Source organism: Leptodactylus fuscus, chromosome 7, assembly GCF_031893055.1.
Source record: "Leptodactylus fuscus isolate aLepFus1 chromosome 7, aLepFus1.hap2, whole genome shotgun sequence".
Classification (NCBI taxonomy): Eukaryota; Metazoa; Chordata; class Amphibia; order Anura; family Leptodactylidae; genus Leptodactylus; species Leptodactylus fuscus.
In genome coordinates this window covers 47,769,207-47,790,773 of record NC_134271.1, presented here as the reverse complement: position 1 = coordinate 47,790,773, position 21,567 = coordinate 47,769,207, and positions in this window count along the sequence as shown.

Genomic DNA, 21,567 nt, shown 5'->3' with positions numbered 1-21,567 from the left:
TGGCACAAGCACAGTGACATGCATATTACTTCCGATGGAGGTTGCAGAGTGACATGTCCAGGCTCGGGCTGGCTCACAGTTGAACAGGTGAATCCTCCGATGCAGGACTGCCATAACAACTAGAGCAGGGGTAGGGAACGTACGGCTCTCCAGCTGTTGCAAAACTACGACTCCCAGCATGCATACTTTCTTCTGTTCTTGGAACTCCCATGGAAGTGAATGGAGCACGTTGGGAGTTGTAGTTTCACAGCAGCAGGAGAGCCGAAGGTTCCCTACCCCTGAACTAGAGTAATGACAAACAAAAACGCAGCGCCTCATGTTATACTGTTTGGATATAGTGAAAGGAAAGACAAAAGACAGCAAAATGGCTGCTCACCTTTGTAGGTTGTGAAAAAGTCACATATACATGCAAAATAGATAATCTGGGGATGGGTTCAACACGGTTGGTGCATCGCCGCCATTCAGACGTCAAGATGATACAGAAAAGGTAAGTCCCAACCAATGGAAAGAAAAACCTGCATCAGAGGGAAACAGCAAATGGAGGCTTTGGTTGCTACAGTCATCTGGGAATAGTGTTATGATGAATATAAGAGTTATTATTTTATAAAAAGTAATAAGAACACTATTACTGACATGTGGGCACTTATACATATATGAACAGGGGCAACTATTTATAAGGCCAGGGGATCTCTTTATAGTATGGGAGGAAATCCAAGCAAACACGGGGAGAACATACAAGCTCCTTGCAGATGTTGTTCCTGGCGGGATTTGAACCCAGGACTCCAGTGCTGCAAGGCTACAGTGCTAACCACTGAGCCACCGTGTTCCCCCGAAGATAATTCTTGGTGTGCACGCTTACCATCTACCCCTCCACTTCTATCGGGTTATCCTGAGCTATTATGAGCCGGAAGTGCTTCACTGTTTGGGAAGTGACGGAATATGATGGTGTTTCAGCATTTGGGGCCCAAATTTAAATTTTTCTCAGGGCCACATTTTGTCTAAAATTGTCCCTGTCCCTATGGACCTCTGATCCAGGTGGGCCTAGCTCACCCTGCCATGGCACAATAAACTCAATGTACTTAATACAGACACTCATTGAATATGGGTAAATTACTTACTGTAAGAAACTACTCACTTTACTTTTATACCCTGTAGATACATCAGGCGGCTGAGATGACATCTACCTGCATAGTCATCCCCACCCAGTATTCCTTTCCATCTTCCCTATCATAATTCGGGGGTCTCAATCACCGGTCATCTTGCAGCATGTATCTGCTGTTATATGTGCACATATCCCTGGCTCACAATACTGAGAGGGTCGTCAGTCAAGGGAAACATCAGGTATCAGGCTACTGGCAGGACCCCAAGTTTAGATCAATTAGAGGCAAGGGCTAGGCTGCAAGCTAAATTTATGTTGGTGACATTTTATGATGTATGGTGGACCTCCCATTTGAATTTATAGGTGGGTCCTACGTCTCTTATGATCAGCAGCCATTTGTGCCTACATTACTGAGCTATTCATTTATTTCACAATATGCAAATAAGCACGTCGGAACACCAAGGGAGGCTCTGTTGCTCTAAACTGCTATGTCTCACATTGCTCCAATATGTTGCTCCACACATTGCTCCCCTCGTTTCTTTAAATGCCAGGAAGTTATACTGAAATCTTGCCTGGGCCCGTGCCCCGGCATTCCTGCCATTGTATTAGAGTATCTCTCTTTTTCCTTTTTAAAAAAGGTAATTGGATATTATAGAGGGTAACTTGGGCTTCCAATCACGAGAAGGGGATGTTTTGCACCATAGATTGTTAATCTGCTCATCATATTCTGCAGTATTTTATAGACATTGTTGATCAGTGTCCATTATAGGGTTAATGTTCTATATTCTCTTTTAGTACGTCCTTGGATAGCCAAGTGCCGTAGTTCAGCTATTCCTGGCGACCCCTATTGAAATGAATGAAGCTGGCATGTATTTCTAACTCACTGCTCTAAACTGTACTGCACAACATCCCAGTTCTTGTGGATGGTGGGGGTCCCTGTGGGTAGGGGTAATTTACCAGATTACCCCTTTCATCATAAGAATTTCAGAGACAGCAAAGAGAGCTCCATTCTGTAGATAAAATAGGTACGGATCCAATAGGTGATACCCAAAACCAACCAAAGATTAGTAGCATATCCTCCATCCATAATGGAAATAACCCTTTAAGATATTAAAAGAGCTGCAGCGACTATGGGAAATGTATTGCCACGGCTCTGTCTATAAGTTATTATTACAATATAACAGGTATAACTTTACTAGACAAATGTGACAGCAATGTAATATGCTGCCTGATCGATGCACAGTGCAGGCTGCAGGGGATTCTGTTTTTGTCACTGTCTCCTTATAAATGAAAGACACATTTGGCCTTATATCATAATCAGGTAAATGTCAAGGTCTAGCACAACTGTAAATGGCAAAGCATTACCCTGTGCCAGACGCACATCAGGATGTAGAGCTTGCGGCATGTAAGTGTTATGACAGGGATGGCAGAGAGGAGATTATATTTCCATTGTTGTTTAGTGAATACAATGATTAACAGGCCAAAACCTGAGTGCAAAGCATACAGCGAGAGCAGGGTATTCCACTTGGGTAATCCTTGTTTGTCTTCTCAGTCAGGTTAATGGTTTTCCATAAGTGCTTAGATGACAGCAAAGAAAATTGGCCTAATATGCCATTGATACACAACCAGAATCCAAATAAAATAAGTGCGGAGTAAAGCCCAAGCAAATTATGTTAATAAGAGCGACCTGACATGCATGAGCACAGCTCTGTGATAAAGCAGTAATAGCCCTGTGTATACATTGCACTCATTATACAACATTTGGCTTATTAACACAAAATGGCATTTCCTAGATGCCTTAGCGAGAAGCTGTCTTACCATTCTATTAAAGGAATTACATTTTTTGGGAAAATGATCTAATACAAGCTAAGCGGAAACTTGTCAGGAAGAATTATCAAAACTGAACAGCATTAAAACTGGCTGTGTAGCCCATGGCAACCAATCAAAGATCAGATTTAGTGTCTTAAGAAGGTTGGACCACCATAAGGACTTATCACATAGACACAGGATACGTAATAAGTTCAAGATTGATGGGATCCCAATGATCGCTAGAACAAAGGTCCTGGGTCCTATTTGTCAATAATATAGCAGTCACGCATTGTGTGGTGCAGCTCAATGTTATGGGACTGCTGGAGACTACTAAGCACTGTACATAGCATCCCCTCATAAGTCCCATCTGAATTTAATGGAGCAACAACACAAACGAGTGACCTCCATTATTGTGATCAGTGGAGATCTCAGAGAACACATGCTGATCAGACACATATCCTATATCCTGTGGATAGATGGTAAGTTGTTATGGTAGGCCAAACCCTTTAAAATTCTACAAGAAAGTGGCAAAAAGTTGTTCTATGACTGGTTGTATTCGACAACAATGCAGTGACCACAAATGTCATTTTCACCATAGTTTTTGATATACATTGTGTTACCCAGAGCCAGTGGATCCATCAGGACAGTACAGTGTAAACTTTTTCTTTATTCATCCCCCTTCTTGCTTCAACACCTTGATTTGGCTAAAAAGAAACAAAAAACAGTAAATTAACTGTTTAATTCATTTTCTAATAAATAGAATTAAATCCCAAATTATAAATAATCATAGTACATAATAATTTATTGAACACTGGCCTCTGCCCGCCACTTCCTCTGCGTGTTGCTGGCATCAATGATCCACCAATATTCAGCAAATTGCTGGCGTCAATGGTTCGCCTGCCCCGGCATTTCGGCAGTTCTCAAGCTGTCCTGCTACTAATCTTGTTCCTCACACCATGCCTGTGATTGTTTCAGCAGCTCGCTGGGACGCCATATAATAAGTGTGTTGTTGGTGTCAATGATCTGCCTGCTCCAGCGTTTTGGCTGCTCTAAGAGCCACTTGACGGCTAGCTTGCTCAATCCCCCTGAGCTTCACTTGAGGAGAAGTCTGTGACTTCTGACTACCTTCATAGCTCTTATGGTTTTAGAATTTTGTGAGAAATGAGATTCTTTTTCCCAGCATGTTTAAAATTGGCAAACTGCCAATTTGGATTAAAGGTGTTTTCCCATCCATTGTGTCAGCACTGCCTGGAGCAGATCAGATAATATGCAAATACTTGTTCCCAATGGACTCAGGGTTATCTGTGTGTTTACATAGAGAGATAACAGAGCAGCTTTATCAGCAATCTCCAGCAATCTTAGCTGAGATAATGCTGGCAACAGCAGTTTAATATAGTATATGGAAATAAATTCATAACAGTCATGAATAGAGATGAGCGAACAGTGTTCTATCGAACTCATGTTCGATCGGATATTAGGCTGTTCGGCATGTTCGAATCGAATCGAACACCGCGTGGTAAAGTGCGCCATTACTCGATTCCCCTCCCACCTTCCCTGGTGCCTTTTTTGCTCCAATAACAGCGCAGGGTAGGTGGGACAGGAACTACGACACCGGTGACGTTGAGAAAAGTAGGCAAAACCCATTGGCTGCCGAAAACATGTGACCTCTAATTTAAAAGAACAGCGCCGCCCAGGTTCGCGTCATTCTGAGCTTGCAATTCACCGAGGACGAGGTTTCTGTCCAGCTAGCTAGGGCTTAGATTCTGGGTAGGCAGGGACAGGCTAGGATAGGAAGGAGAAGACAACCACAACAGCTCTTGTAAGAGCTAAATTCCAGGGAGAAGCTTGGCAGTGTAACGTGGCACTGACGGGCTCAATCGCCGCAACCCAGCTTTCCCAGGATCCTGAATGGAATACACTGTCAGTGTATTCCCGTATACCCGATATATACCCCCGATACCCGTTCCAACGGTGTGCCCCCCCACCTTCACCCCAGAAATACCCTGCAAGTCCCCTAGCAATAGGATTGGGGCTATATACACCCACTATTTTTGCTACTGCCATATAGTGCCATTGTCTGACTGGGAATTCAAAGAATATATTGGGGTTACGTGCACCCACAATTTTTACTACTGGTATACAGTGCCAGTTTCTGACTGGGAATTCAAAGAATATATTGGGGTTATAAATACCCTCATTTCTTGCTACTGCCATATAGTGCCAGTTTCTGACTGGTAATTCAAAGAATATATTGGGGTTACGTGCACCCACAATTTTTACTACTGGTATACAGTGCCATTGTCTGACTGGGAATTCAAAGAATATATTGGGGTTATAAATACCCTCATTTCTTGCTACTGGTATATAGTGCCATTGTCTGACTGGGAATTCAAAGAATATATTGGGGTTACGTGCACCCACAATTTTTACTACTGGTATACAGTGCCAGTTTCTGACTGGGAATTCAAAGAATATATTGGGGTTACAAATACCCTCATTTCTTGCTACTGCCATATAGTGCCAGTTTCTGACTGGTAATTCAAAGAATATATTGGGGTTACGTGCACCCACAATTTTTACTACTGGTATACAGTGCCAGTTTCTGACTGGGAATTCAAAGAATATATTGGGGTTACAAATACCCTCATTTCTTGCTACTGCCATATAGTGCCAGTTTCTGACTGGTAATTCAAAGAATATATTGGGGTTACGTGCACCCACAATTTTTACTACTGGTATACAGTGCCATTGTCTGACTGGGAATTCAAAGAATATATTGGGGTTATAAATACCCTCATTTCTTGCTACTGCCATATAGTGCCAGTTTCTGACTGGGAATTCAAAGAATATATTGGGGTTACATGCACCCACAATTTTTACTACTGGTATACAGTGCCATTGTCTGACTGGGAATTCAAAGAATATATTGGGGTTATAAATACCCTCATTTCTTGCTACTGGTATATAGTGCCATTGTCTGACTGGGAATTCAAAGACTATATTGGGGTTACGTGCACCCACAATTTTTACTACTGGTATACAGTGCCAGTTTCTGACTGGGAATTCAAAGAATATATTGGGGTTACAAATACCCTCATTTCTTGCTACTGCCATATAGTGCCAGTTTCTGACTGGTAATTCAAAGAATATATTGGGGTTACGTGCACCCACAATTTTTACTACTGGTATACAGTGCCATTGTCTGACTGGGAATTCAAAGAATATATTGGGGTTATAAATACCCTCATTTCTTGCTACTGGTATATAGTGCCATTGTCTGACTGGGAATTCAAAGAATATATTGGGGTTACGTGCACCCACAATTTTTACTACTGGTATACAGTGCCATTGTCTGACTGGGAATTCAAAGAATATATTGGGGTTATAGATACCCTCATTTCTTGCTACTGGTATATAGTGCCATTGTCTGACTGGGAATTCAAAGAATATATTGGGGTTACGTGCACCCACAATTTTTACTACTGGTATACAGTGCCAGTTTCTGACTGGGAATTCAAAGAATATATTGGGGTTACAAATACCCTCATTTCTTGCTACTGCCATATAGTGCCAGTTTCTGACTGGTAATTCAAAGAATATATTGGGGTTACGTGCACCCACAATTTTTACTACTGGTATACAGTGCCAGTTTCTGACTGGGAATTCAAAGAATATATTGGGGTTACAAATACCCTCATTTCTTGCTACTGCCATATAGTGCCAGTTTCTGACTGGTAATTCAAAGAATATATTGGGGTTATAAATACCCTCATTTCTTGCTACTGGTATATAGTGCCATTGTCTGACTGGGAATTCAAAGAATATATTGGGGTTACGTGCACCCACAATTTTTGCTACTGGTATATAGTGCCAATTTCTAACTGGGAATTCAAAATGCGCAAGGCTCCCGGAAAGGGACGTGGACGAGGCCGTGGGCGAGGTCAGGGGAATGGTTCTGGGGAGCAAGGTAGCAGTGAAGCCACAGGGCGTCCCGTGCCTACTCCTGTGGGGCAGCAAGCATTGCGCCACTCCACAGTGCCAGGGTTGCTTGCCACATTAACTAAACTGCAGGGTACAAACCTTAGTAGGCCCGAGAACCAGGAACAGGTCTTGCAATGGCTGTCAGAGAACGCTTACAGCACATTGTCCAGCAGCCAGTCAGACTCTGCCTCCTCTCCTCCTATTACCCAACAGTCTTGTCCTCCTTCCTCCCAAAATTCCCAAGCTTCACAGAACAATAACCCCAACGGTCCCTGCTCCCCAGAGCTGTTCTCCGCTCCTTTCATTGTCCCTCAACCTGCCTCTCCACGTCACGATTCCACGAACCTAACAGAGGAGCATCTGTGTCCAGATGCTCAAACACTAGAGTCTCCTCCATCTCCGTTCGATTTGGTGGTGGATGACCAGCAACCCACCCTCATCGACGATGATGTGACGCAGTTGCCGTCAGGGCATCCAGTTGACCGGCGCATTGTGCGGGAGGAGGAGATGAGACAGGAGTTGGAAGAGGAAGTGGTGGATGATGAGGACACTGACCCGACCTGGACAGGGGGGATGTCAAGCGGGGAAAGTAGTGTGGATGTTGAGGCAAGTGCAGCACCAAAAAGGGTAGCTAGAGGCAGAGGCAGAGGTCAGCAGCTTAGGCGAAGCCAGGCCACACCCGGAATCTCCCAAGATGTTCCAGTTCGTACCCAGCCCCGAAAAACTCCCACCTCGAGGGCACGTTTCTCGAAGGTGTGGAGTTTTTTCAAGGAATGCGCCGAGGACAGATATAGTGTTGTCTGCACAATTTGCCTCTCGAAATTGATTAGGGGCTCTGAGAAGAGCAACCTGTCCACCACTTCAATGCGCCGTCATTTGGAATCCAAGCACTGGAATCAGTGGCAGGCAGCAACGGCAGGACAAAGGCCGCCTGCCGTTCACGCCACTGCCACTGCCTCTGCCACTGCCTCTGCCTCTGCCACTGCCACTGCTGACTGTGCTGGCGATGCACTCCAGAGGACGAGCCAGGACACCACTTCATCTGCCTCCGCCACTTTGTTGACTTCTCCCTCATCCTCCCCTGTTCCTGTCTTATCTCCTTCTTCTGCACCATCAAAGGCACCATCAGGCGCTTCTTTACAACAACCCACCATCTCTCAGACATTGGAGCGGCGGCAGAAATACACTGCTAACCACCCACACGCGCAAGCCTTGAACGCCAACATCGCTAAACTGCTGGCCCAGGAGATGTTGGCGTTCCGGCTTGTTGAAACTCCCGCCTTCCTGGACCTGATGGCAACTGCGGCACCTCGCTATGCCGTCCCTAGCCGTCACTACTTCTCCCGGTGTGCCGTCCCCGCCTTGCACCAGCACGTGTCACTCAACATCAGGCGGGCCCTTAGTTCCGCGCTTTGCACAAAGGTCCACTTGACCACCGACGCGTGGACAAGTGCATGCGGACAGGGACGCTACATTTCACTGACGGCACACTGGGTGAATGTAGTTGAGGCTGGGACTGCTTCCCAAACTGGCCCGGTGTACCTCGTCTCCCCGCCTAACATTCCTGGCAGGGACACGAGAAGAACACCCCCCTCCTCCTCCTCCTCTACCGCCTCCTCCTCTGCCACCGCCTCCTCCTCCGCCACCGCCTCCTCCTCCGCTGTTAGATTGACCCCAGCTACGAGTTGGAAACGTTGCAGCACTGGCGTTGGTAGACGTCAGCAGGCTGTGCTGAAGCTGATTAGCTTGGGGGACAGACAGCACACTGCCTCCGAGGTGAGGGATGCCCTCCTCGATGAGACGGCAATATGGTTTGAGCCGCTGCACCTGGGCCCAGGCATGGTCGTTTGTGATAACGGCCGGAACCTGGTAGCAGCTCTGGAGCTTGCCGGACTCCAACATGTTCCATGCCTGGCCCACGTCTTCAACCTAGTGGTGCAACGTTTCCTAAAGAGCTACCCCAATGTTCCAGAGCTACTGGTGAAAGTGCGGCGCATGTGCGCCCACTTTCGCAAGTCGACAGTAGCCGCTGCTAGCTTAAAATCTCTCCAGCAACGCCTGCATGTGCCACAACACCGGCTTTTGTGCGACGTCCCCACACGCTGGAACTCAACGTTTCAGATGTTGAATAGAGTGGTTGAGCAGCAGAGACCTTTGATGGAATACCAGCTACAAAACCCTAGGGTGCCACAAAGTCAGCTGCCTCAGTTTCACATCCATGAGTGGCCATGGATGAGAGACCTTTGTGACATCCTACGGGTGTTTGAGGAGTCCACAAGGAGGGTGAGCTCTGAGGATGCGATGGTGAGCCTTACAATCCCGCTCTTGTGTGTTCTGAGAGAATCCCTGATTGACATCAGGGATAACTCAGATCACACAGAGGAGTCAGGGATAGCATCCGATCCGTCACAGCTGGAGAGTAGGTCCACACATCTGTCCGCTTCATCGCGTTTAATGGAGGAGGAGGAGGAGGAGGAGGAGGAGGAGGAGGAGGAGGAAGAAGAGTTGTCCGATGATGTGATGGTGATACAGGAGGCTTCCGGGCAACTTCGAATCGTCCCATTGTTGCAGCGCGGATGGGTAGACATGGAGGATGAGGAGGAAATGGAGATTGAACTTTCCGGTGGGGCCAGAGGAGTCATGCCAACTAACACTGTGGCAGACATGGCTGAGTTCATGTTGGGGTGCTTTACAACCGACAAGCGTATTGTCAAAATCATGGAGGACAACCAGTACTGGATCTTTGCTATCCTTGACCCCCGGTATAAAAACAACATCTCGTCTTTTATTCCGGTAGAGGGGAGGGCCAATCGCATCAATGCTTGCCACAGGCAATTGGTGCAGAATATGATGGAGATGTTTCCAGCATGTGACGTTGGCGGCAGGGAGGACAGTTCCTCCAGTAGGCGACCAAGTTCTCACCGGTCCACACAAACGAGGGGCACACTGTCTAAGGTCTGGGACACCTTGATGGCACCCCCTCGCCAAAGTGCCGCCACAGAGGGTCCTAGTGTCACCAGGCGTGAGAAGTATAGGCGCATGTTGCGGGAATACCTTTCCGACCACAGCCCTGTCCTCTCCGACCCCTCTGCGCCCTACACGTATTGGGTGTCGAAGTTGGACCTGTGGCTTGAACTTGCCCTATATGCCTTGGAGGTGCTGTCCTGTCCTGCCGCCAGCGTCCTATCTGAGAGGGTGTTCAGTGCAGCCGGTAGCATCATCACTGACAAGCGCACCCGTCTGTCAGCTGAGAGTGCCGACCGGCTCACTTTGATAAAAATGAACCACCACTGGATAGAGCCTTCATTTTTGTGCCCACCTGTGTAAAGCACCCCAACATGAAACTCCATGTCTGTACTCAACCTCTCCAATTCCTCCGCATCCTCATACTCATCCACCATAAGCGTTGCACAATTCTGCTAATACTAGGCTCCCTCCAACATGATTTCCCCCAACTCTGCTGGTTAGAGGCTCCCTCCACCCTGATTTCCACCAACTCTGCTGGTTAGAGGCTCCCTCCACCCTGCTTTCCCACAACTCTGCTGGTTAGAGGCTCTCTCCACCATGAATTTGCCCAAACTGGGCTGGTTAGAGGCTCCCTCCACCATGAATTGGTCCAAACTGGGTTTTTTAGAGGCTCCCTCCACCATGAATTGGTCCAAACTGGGGTTTTTAGAGGCTCCCTCCACCATGAATTGGTCCAAACTGGGGTTTTTAGAGGCTCCCTCCAACATGAATTTGCCCAAACTGGGCTGTTTAGAGGCTCCCTCCACCATGAATTGGTCCAAATTGGGGTTTTTAGAGGCTCCCTCCACCATGAATTGGTCCAAACTGGGCTGGTTAGAGGCTCCCTCCACCATGAATTTGCCCAAACTGGGCTGTTTAGAGGCTCCCTCCACCATGAATTGGTCCAAACTGGGCTGGTTAGAGGCTCCCTCCACCATGAATTGGTCCAAACTGGGTTTTTTAGAGGCTCCCTCCACCATGAATTTGCCCAAACTGGGCTGTTTAGAGGCTCCCTCCACCATGAATTGGTTCAAACTGGGTTTTTTAGAGGCTCCCTCCACCATGAATTGGTCCAAACTGGGGTTTTTAGAGGCTCCCTCCACCATGAATTGGTCCAAACTGGGGTTTTTAGAGGCTCCCTCCACCATGAATTGGTCCAAACTGGGGTTTTTAGAGGCTCCCTCCACCATGAATTTGCCCAAACTGGGCTGTTTAGAGGCTCCCTCCACCATGAATTGGTCCAAACTGGGTTTTTTAGAGGCTCCCTCCACCATGAATTGGTCCAAACTGGGGTTTTTAGAGGCTCCCTCCACCATGAATTGGTCCAAACTGGGGTTTTTAGAGGTTCCCTCCACCATGAATTTGCCCAAACTGGGCTGTTTAGAGGCTCCCTCCACCATGAATTGGTCCAAATTGGGGTTTTTAGAGGCTCCCTCCACCATGAATTTGCCCAAACTGGGCTGGTTAGAGGCTCCCTCCACCATGAATTGGTCCAAACTGGGCTGGTTAGAGGCTCCCTCCACCATGAATTGGTCCAAATTGGGGTTTTTAGAGGCTCCCTCCACCATGAATTGGTCCAAACTGGGCTGTTTAGAGGCTCCCTCCACCATGAATTGGTCCAAACTGGGGTTTTTAGAGGCTCCCTCCACCATGAATTGGTCCAAACTGGGCTGGTTAGAGGCTCCCTCCACCATGAATTTGCCCAAACTGGGCTGGTTAGAGGCTCCCTCCACCATGAATTGGTCCAAACTGGGCTGTTTAGAGGCTCCCTCCACCATGAATTGGTCCAAACTGGGGTTTTTAGAGGCTCCCTCCACCATGAATTGGTCCAAACTGGGGTTTTTAGAGGCTCCCTCCACCATGAATTGGTCCAAACTGGGGTTTTTAGAGGCTCCCTCCACCATGAATTGGTCCAAACTGGGGTTTTTAGAGGCTCCCTCCACCATGAATTGGTCCAAACTGGGGTTTTTAGAGGCTCCCTCCACCATGAATTTGCCCAAACTGGGCTGTTTAGAGGCTCCCTCCACCATGAATTGGTCCAAACTGGGTTTTTTAGAGGCTCCCTCCACCATGAATTGGTCCAAACTGGGGTTTTTAGAGGCTCCCTCCACCATGAATTGGTCCAAACTGGGGTTTTTAGAGGCTCCCTCCACCATGAATTGGTCCAAACTGGGGTTTTTAGAGGTTCCCTCCACCATGAATTTGCCCAAACTGGGCTGTTTAGAGGCTCCCTCCACCATGAATTGGTCCAAATTGGGGTTTTTAGAGGCTCCCTCCACCATGAATTTGCCCAAACTGGGCTGGTTAGAGGCTCCCTCCACCATGAATTGGTCCAAACTGGGCTGGTTAGAGGCTCCCTCCACCATGAATTGGTCCAAATTGGGGTTTTTAGAGGCTCCCTCCACCATGAATTGGTCCAAACTGGGCTGTTTAGAGGCTCCCTCCACCATGAATTGGTCCAAACTGGGGTTTTTAGAGGCTCCCTCCACCATGAATTGGTCCAAACTGGGCTGGTTAGAGGCTCCCTCCACCATGAATTTGCCCAAACTGGGCTGGTTAGAGGCTCCCTCCACCATGAATTGGTCCAAACTGGGCTGTTTAGAGGCTCCCTCCACCATGAATTGGTCCAAACTGGGTTTTTTAGAGGCTCCCTCCACCATGAATTGGTCCAAACTGGGGTTTTTAGAGGCTCCCTCCACCATGAATTGGTCCAAACTGGGGTTTTTAGAGGCTCCCTCCACCATGAATTGGTCCAAACTGGGGTTTTTAGAGGCTCCCTCCACCATGAATTGGTCCAAACTGGGGTTTTTAGAGGCTCCCTCCACCATGAATTTGCCCAAACTGGGCTGTTTAGAGGCTCCCTCCACCATGAATTGGTCCAAACTGGGTTTTTTAGAGGCTCCCTCCACCATGAATTGGTCCAAACTGGGGTTTTTAGAGGCTCCCTCCACCATGAATTGGTCCAAACTGGGGTTTTTAGAGGTTCCCTCCACCATGAATTTGCCCAAACTGGGCTGTTTAGAGGCTCCCTCTACCATGAATTGGTCCAAATTGGGGTTTTTAGAGGCTCCCTCCACCATGAATTGGTCCAAACTGGGCTGTTTAGAGGCTCCCTCCACCATGAATTGGTCCAAACTGGGGTTTTTAGAGGCTCCCTCCACCATGAATTGGTCCAAACTGGGCTGGTTAGAGGCTCCCTCCACCATGAATTTGCCCAAACTGGGCTGTTTAGAGGCTCCCTCCACCATGAATTTGCCCAAACTGGGCTGGTTAGAGGCTCCCTCCACCATGAATTTGCCCAAACTGGGGTGTTTAGAGGCTCCCTCCACCATGAATTTGCCCAAACTCTGCTGGTTAGAGGCTCAATCCACCCTGATTTTCAAAACAAATGTTGGTGCCAACCTCAACTTACTACAAGGGCCAAATTCACTGCTGGTGACAAGCTCTCCTCACTGCAAGTGCCAAATACACATGTTTCAAGGTGTTTTCCTACTGTCAGAGAGGTGGTATTGAGTGTGTAAAGTGTGTAGTTGTTAGACTGTGATGTTGGGGTAATAGAGGGTCTTTGGTGTGTTAGATGCCCCCAGACATGCTTCCCCTGCTGTCCCAGTGTCATTCCAGAGGTGTTGGCATCATTTCCTGTGGTGTCATAGTGGACTTGGTGACCCTCCAGACACGGATTTGGGTTTCCCCCTTAACGAGTATATGTTCCCCATAGACTATAATGGGGTTCGAAACCCGTTCGAACACACGAACAGTGAGCGGCTGTTCGATTCGAATTTCGAACCTCGAACATTTTAGTGTTCGCTCATCTCTAGTCATGAAGTCATTTACCGGATAAAAAGTAGCCTACGTGTTAATCGAGGTTACAATCTATCTATGTGCCAAATTTCATCCAAATCCGTTCAGCCATTTTTGCTTGAAAGAGTAAGAAAGATCCAAACACACAAATTTTCACATTTATAATATTAGTAGGATTCATATAGTTTAGTAAGCAAAAGGAAAAAATTAACCTCTAAAAAACATACAAAACTGGAAATCAATAATTCCCATTATCCCTGACATTGAGGGGCCTGAGTGCCTCTGAATTAAAGGATTTTACAAGCCAAAAGTATCCAGAAAGGCTAACAGAATTAGTAGGGAATGGTGATCTTTAGCCCTTGTGATAAGGTCAGTGACATTGTGTTACTGTATCCAAAGTCTATAGAATTGCTGAAAATATATCTAAGACTACGAAGGATCCAGAAGTATTAGCAAAAATTATTATGTCATTGTAAAAATGATCAGAAAGCTTTGTAAGATGTAGAGAAAAAGAATGGGATTGAGTAAAAATGATCTAAACATTAAAAGTAACTGAAATAGACATTATTGGCAAGATCAACCAATTATGTATTGTGTATTGAGCCTTAAAGGGGTTCTATCAGCAAAAAATGGCGCGGGTGCATGCGCAGTAGCATGCTGCTGCTACTACTAAAAAATGGCGCGGGTGCATGTTACTGCGCATGCTCCCGCGCCATTTTTTATCGATGGAAGTTCGCTAGCGCCAGAGGAAGACGGGACCCCAAGACATCTCTGGAAGAGGAGGCGTGGCTGAAGATGACGTCGGACCCTGAATGCCCACCCACTGTGCACGATAGATAAGTTTATCATATTCTTTTTTAGGGTTTTTTTGGGGGGGGTAGTTTAATATAACTTTAGCGGTGCCTGAATAGCCTTAGTAAAGGCTATTCACGCATATGTGGGGCTCTATCAGCATAATTTTACTGATAGAGCCTCTTTAAATTCACCCAAAGATAGGCAATGTTGGAAAAAAGAAGTATCGGCCATGTTGGACTCTGATCGCTTGTTTCCCAGAAAGGTAAGCCACTGTCAGAGGTATTTAGTATTGAATTATTTCTTATTGTAATAAACTTGCATACTCAGATCCAATCTGATATCTATTAGCGGTCAAGGGAAAATTTTCCTATTAATATTAACTGGGCAACCAGTTTTTCCTCTGTGATCCTCTTTATCTGTTCAGGCCCCTGCATAAGTCAGAGTCATAAGCAGAAGGCTGTGTATATATTGCCAAGGATAGCCTTGTAATATGGCAAAAGATGAGCACGCTATTCTATATGAAATCAGAGGCATATAGACGAAATGTAGGGCTCCATGTACAGATGTAGCAGAGTGAGGCTAAGGCCCCACGGGATGTCCCGCAGCAATAAAGCTCTGCGGGAAAAACCACGTCAGAAACTCATTGCGGTTCTTCCTGCAGCGCTTTAAACAGAAAGTTTGCGGAGTTTTCCTCCACAGACTTTCTGTTACAATTATACCTATGGGGAAAACACCAGAATTTCTGTAGGTATAATTGACATGCTACGATTTCTAAAACCATGCCGGTTTTAGACGCGACGTCTGCACAGCAGTTTTTACCACAAAGTGTGCATGGGATTCGCTAGAATCCCATCCACTTTGCTTGTACTGTAAAATGTGGCAATTTTTCCTGTGGTGTTTTTGCCATGGTCAAATTGTGGCATTTCCATCCCATGGGGGCCCGGCCTTAAGGCTTATTCAAATGACAGTGAATAACAGATGTGTGTCAGCCATTTTTGCAATGTCCGTCACACATCTACTCTGAGAACGCAATGAATTCAATGTCTGCTTTTTTGACTGTCCGTTTTTAATGGTCATCATGTCTTCGTCTGTTTTCATGGACACAGATCCAATAGAAATCAATGGGTCCAATTTTAACTGATGGAAAATGGACTAACTGATCGCTAGTAGGGTTGAGCCTATCTTGACTTTCAGGATCGATTTTAAAATCTGATTTCCGATCATTTTTCATTCGAACCCGATCTCGATCCCAATGCAAGTCAATGGGATTTTTTTATTAATTGGAGATCGGATTTTAAAAGCAATCCTATTCACTATACAGCATGGAATCTAACAATTGTTAGAATCCATGCTGTGTAGTGAATCACTAAGTAGCCAGAGGATTTTTTTTTTAATCCTCTGGCTACTTAGTCCCCCCTGATGTCCACTTACCTCCAGAGATGGCTGGTCCTATGCCTTCATTCTTCACCTCGCTGCTGCTCCACGCTGCTTTTCTTCCTTCGCTGCCCCCTCCCTGCCAGGTTAGGAGAGTGTGGGCGGGTTAGGAGAGTGTGGGCGGGTACTGGGAGGGGAGACGTCAAGCCACAAGCCACAAGCCCCGCCTACCTAGGGCAGCGAAGCAAGAAGAAGGAGGGCACCGGAGCAGCCATCTCTAGAGGTAAGTAGCTGCTAGAGATTTAGTTTAGCCTCCCATTCGAATGAATGGAGGCAACCGGCGTGCAGGGGGTTAAGGCTGTGTGTCGGCTGCTTCCATTCATTCCTATGGAACTGCAGCGGAGCCTTCACACTGAATATACATCGTATACTCAGTGTGAAGGCTAAGTAAAGCATTGTGGGAAAAATCACCGATCTCGATGCCACATAAAAAGATCGTGTTCGGAATTCCGATGGCGATTGTGAAATTTTCTCGATCGCCAATCGGAATCCGATCTTTTCCAAACACGATCGCTCAACAGTAATCGCTAGATAAGTATAAAGGTTTATTTTATTTTTTTAAAGGATGGATTTAAAACAAGGCGATTTGGGACACTAAATCCCCAGACTTTAAGGACCTGTGTGTGGTTTAGTGTATTAACTGGTTCCATTTAACTAATTGCAGAAGTTTGGGTTAACTTTGCTACATCTGTACTTATTGGGGCTGTGTTACATCTTTGTATACTTCCAAAGTATAACAGCCTTATTTATGATATCTTTAAATGATATGAAAACTATTACAGTATGGTATATTAAAGTTATAATGTACATGACATAGGTATTGCAGCAAACAGAACTAGACAGCACTGCCATATATAGGAATTATTATTATATACCCAGGTACCATCATGGCTGCAATACAGACAGAAAACATTGCAGCAGAACTCTCTTTACACTAAGGACATTACTGCTATCACTATATGATCAAATTGTGCACTAACAACCTCATTGGCATAGCAGTAATGTCCTTAGTGCGAACAAAGTGCTGCAATGTTTCATGATGTCATTGTCAGGTCCTATCAATACTAATAACTTCAGTCCCTTTACTAGCACCACCTTTTCAATCTGATCTCCCCTTCGTACTCTAAACTCTTCCTTTACCAAAACGCTCCTTCTGGCATTTGCCCTATGACCAGCATCACAAAATCTTCTTTAAATTCTTCTTTAAAAGTTTTTTGTTAAATATAAGCACGCAAATACTTAACTATCCATAGAACTTCACTCCTGTAACGGTACAAGCAATATGGCGGAGCCAGCATGTAGACATGATGTTAGACCACTCCCGCAGCAGCCGAGCGTGTCACGTAAACTCTCTCCACACATCTACCAACAAAGCACAAATCATTTTGTAAGCTGAGAGTTTTAATTTCAATTTGTCTCCCATACAAAACCACAACACCAGTCCAGACCGAGGCTTCGGATACATTTTTAGCTTGATCAGATGATGAGAAATTGCCTGTCCCGGAAGAAAGCATTAAATATTCATCTCTCTGGCAGATTGGCAGGACCAGGAAGCATTTTGTCTATGTGGAATGTAACCTGAATCTCCTGATTTCTATTGATAATTCATTATATGTTTCTGCTATCTGTCTTCGGCTCCTACGTATGCTTTTTACTATAATTATTTTATAGTGTGCTACCTAACAGCATCCTGAATCTACCAATTGTGTGTTCAATAATATTATTCTGCCATCAATCTTATGGGAATGCTTAAAAGCTTTCTCTCATCCTCTCACTTTAACTCATGTATTATCTGAGTTTTACATTAAATGGACAGTTTTAATATCTCCTGACATGTCAACCTCTTTTCTGCACATGTAGCTGCTAATTTAGTACTTAGCCGCTTCCAGAATCGATGCTAATGCCGTCAGCCGCACACACCAGAGCACAGGCTCTTTGCTTTTAATCTGCACAAAGAACTTGGGTAAAAGAAGTAAAACAATTTGGACAAATGTGAATTTCACTGATGCAATTTGTGGATAAAATCTACTTTGACTTCTGTCCTGTATATATGTATTTGTGCTGGGGGAGTGAGGTGTCAGAGTTAACCAGTTTACTACTGCAGACTTCCTCTGGCTCACAACATGGCTAGAAACAGATGGCCTTGTGATCAGGATAGCAAATTGTTCTTTACTAGAGATGAGTGAGTAGTACTCGATCGAGTAGGTATTCGATGGAATACTACGGTATTCAAAATACTTGTACTCGATCGAGTACCACTCGCAGTTCGAATGTAAAAGTTCGATGCAGAACCAGCATTGATTGGCCGAATGCTATACAGTCGGCCAATCAAAGCTGGTTCTTCTCCTACCTTTAGAAGTCTTCTCCGTGCAGCTTCCCCGCGGCGTCTTCCGGCTCTTCATTCACTCTGCCAGGCATCGGGCCTGCGCTTGTAGTGCGGGCATGTGCAGTCGGCTCTGCCCAGGCCCGATGCCTGGCAGAGTGAATGAAGAGCCGGAAGACGCCGCGGGGACGCTGCAAGGAGAAGACTTCTCGGAGGATCCAGCCTGACCCTCACTCGTGGACTTGGTAAGTATAATTTGATCGAACGTTGCCTACCCCTGAAACGAGCATTTTCCCCCCATAGACTATAATAGGGTTCGATATTCAATTCAAGTAGTGGAATATTGAGGGGCTACTCGAAATGAATATCGAACCTCGGACATTTTACTGTTCGCTCATCTCTATTCTTTACGTTTTTCATGAAATATGGGAATATCTAAATATTGACACCATTACACTAGGTTGACATTAGCACTGGGCTCTCTGTTGGGGGACAGTGGACCCCATTGATTATAATGTGGTCCACCGGATGTCCGGATGTCCAGTGATTCAAAACTGAAAGCGATGGAGATAAAAGTTCTCCATGCAGGACTTTTTTCTCCTCAACAATTTTTGGCAAACTCTGCAACAGTCTTCAACAAATTTTTCCAGCACATTGGGAACTTTAAGCTGATTTTGTGGAAGAATCTGCTTCAAAATCAGCTCCAAATTCCTCCATATGAGTGTAGCCTTTCAGTTTTTCCACTAGACACCAGCACAGAAGATATTTGGCCAAACCACGAGGCACTGACGTATTCTTATTTCTTCAACTGACACATTTATCATCATTTCTGTAAGGAGGTAATGTTCAGTTCTCAATGCCGTAAAGTCACTTATAGAAAATAATATCTTACTTCTACTGGTATTACCAATTCTTCAAAGACCTTCTCTCCTTCAATCATTCGCCTTTCCGCAAAAAACACCTTTAAAACCCATACAAAGTGAGAACCCACAAATGGTGCCCCTGATTTGACATCAATCTTTTTTTTTGTCTTGTGTCCTCTGTGTCACATTTGCTTATCTTACCACAAGACAAGGCTTTCTCTGGCTTTAGCTAAATACAAACACAGAATGCTTGGGGAAATCAAGATAGGTTAGGTCTTCACTCATCGCACCATTACAGGCAGTAATCATTGTGTCTCTGATTGATGGAGTTCGCGTCTATCTGATGCATTACAAGCAGCCCATTCATGAGCACATTCCCTTCTGAAAGGAGTCACATGCTCATGTCCCTTTAATTCGAACAGTGTCATTTTACTTTCTTAACCGAGTTCATCAATGTGACAACCCAGCTCGGAGACCTTGCCTGCCACTAACATATATCTCACTGGCTCTATAAATGGGACACTAAAATATATTGTCAGTCTATATTTGCCATGCAATAATAATTACAGATATGGTTTACGTAGTATATTCTTTGTAGGCGGATTGAAGGAAGTATCTTTTGTTGTATCCCAAATTTATTACCTCAATATCAATTGATATATAATTTTATATATATGTTGGATTTTATTTGTTTGTTACTCTTACTTGGCAGTCCTAACCACTGAGCCATCGAGGATGAGAATACCCCTTTTATAATCAATGCCGGACCGGTATGGCCACTGCAAGGGAAATATAGTGTTACAGAGCAGCAATTCCAATAAAAAGATGGACATGTAATGCACAAAGAGGTCCATCAGAGTGGGAGCCACTTTTATATTAAGGCTGGTCTTACACGGCCGTAATGCAAGTCCGCAAATAGTCCGCAATTGAAGGTTTTCAATTGCGGACACATTATATTCAGTGCGGCCTCTATATTTTATCCGTAGTGTGCCGGGCTGCAACCGAGGGCCACACTTTATAGAGCAGGTCTGCAAAGGCCGTGAATTCATGGCACTGCATGGACTCACCCATAGAACTCTATGTGACGTCTGACGTCATTGAAGATGGACTACTTCGGAGGCCGACAGCGTAGGAGCCGGGAGATAACAGAGGGTTGTTTTTTTAGGTTTTTCTCCCCTTGGGCCTCCGATTATTATACTCTGGGGTCTGAAAAGACCCCAGAGAATAATAATTGTTTATGGGTTTCCACAGTGGGACATAATACTGTGTGCAGGGGCCAGTATGGGGGATAATACTATGTGGAGGGGCCACTATGGGGGATAATACTGTGTGCAGGGGCCACTACAGGACATAATACAGTGTGCAGGGGCCACTATGGGGTGCAATACTGTGTGCAGGGGCCACTATGGGGGATAATACTGTGTGCAGGGGCCACTATGGGGATAATACTGTGTGGAGGGGCCACTATGGGGGATAATACTGTGTGTAGGGGCCACTATAGGGGATAATACTGTGTGCAGGGGTCACTATGGGAGATAATACTGTGTGCAGGGGCCACTATGGGGGATAATACTGTGTGGAGGGGCCACTGAGGGACATAATAGTGTGTGCAGGGGCCACTAAGGGACATAATACTGTGTTCAGGGGCAACTATGGGGTATAATACTGTGTTCAGGGGCCACTATGGGGCATAATAGAGCACGCAGGAATGCGTAGGAGGGGGTCAGTCGAGGTCTTCAGTGTCGGTCGGGAGGGTGGGGCATGTCAAAAGTTCGCCACGAGGCCCTGCCATTCCTAGTTACGCCACTGCTCCCAAAGTGTAACAGTTATTCAATGTTTGACCATTTTGTTCTTACGCTGTAATCTTCACTGTTTCATGTAATTGCTGATACACAAGATATGTATATATTATCCTTACTATGGCTTCTATAGACTATGTCTGTTGATGTTTATACTAAAAAAAATAATCTGACTTAAAACCGATACAAACAATTCATCTACCGAATAATATTTTTTTTTAGCATTGGGTCTGCCACCTGTGGATCATACACTATTAATCCAAGCTTTCACTCCTGTTTTACTAAGCAAGCATGTAAAGTTGTGCTCTGCCAAGGAAGACTATTTCTTAAGAACTCGATTGTAGCCCAAGTTTGTACGATGAAGTTTATTGCTGACAGGAACAGGTCACAGTGCTATTTTATTTTTCTGTGCTGTCATTTGTCTTTCCAGCTCAGCTTCTATGGTCTATGCAGCATTAATGTCCTTGTCACCTGCCATCTCATTCCAACTAGCCTGACAGTGCTTGGAACTCCCAACAGTTCTCTTCAGCAAGTCTTGTCTTTAAGCTTTTAGCACCTACAAATAATTGATATTGTCACAAGCTCTTCAGCCAAGATGTTTTTTTCTGATTCTGGTTTTTAAAAGCATTATCAGCAATATTCGACACATCTTAACCC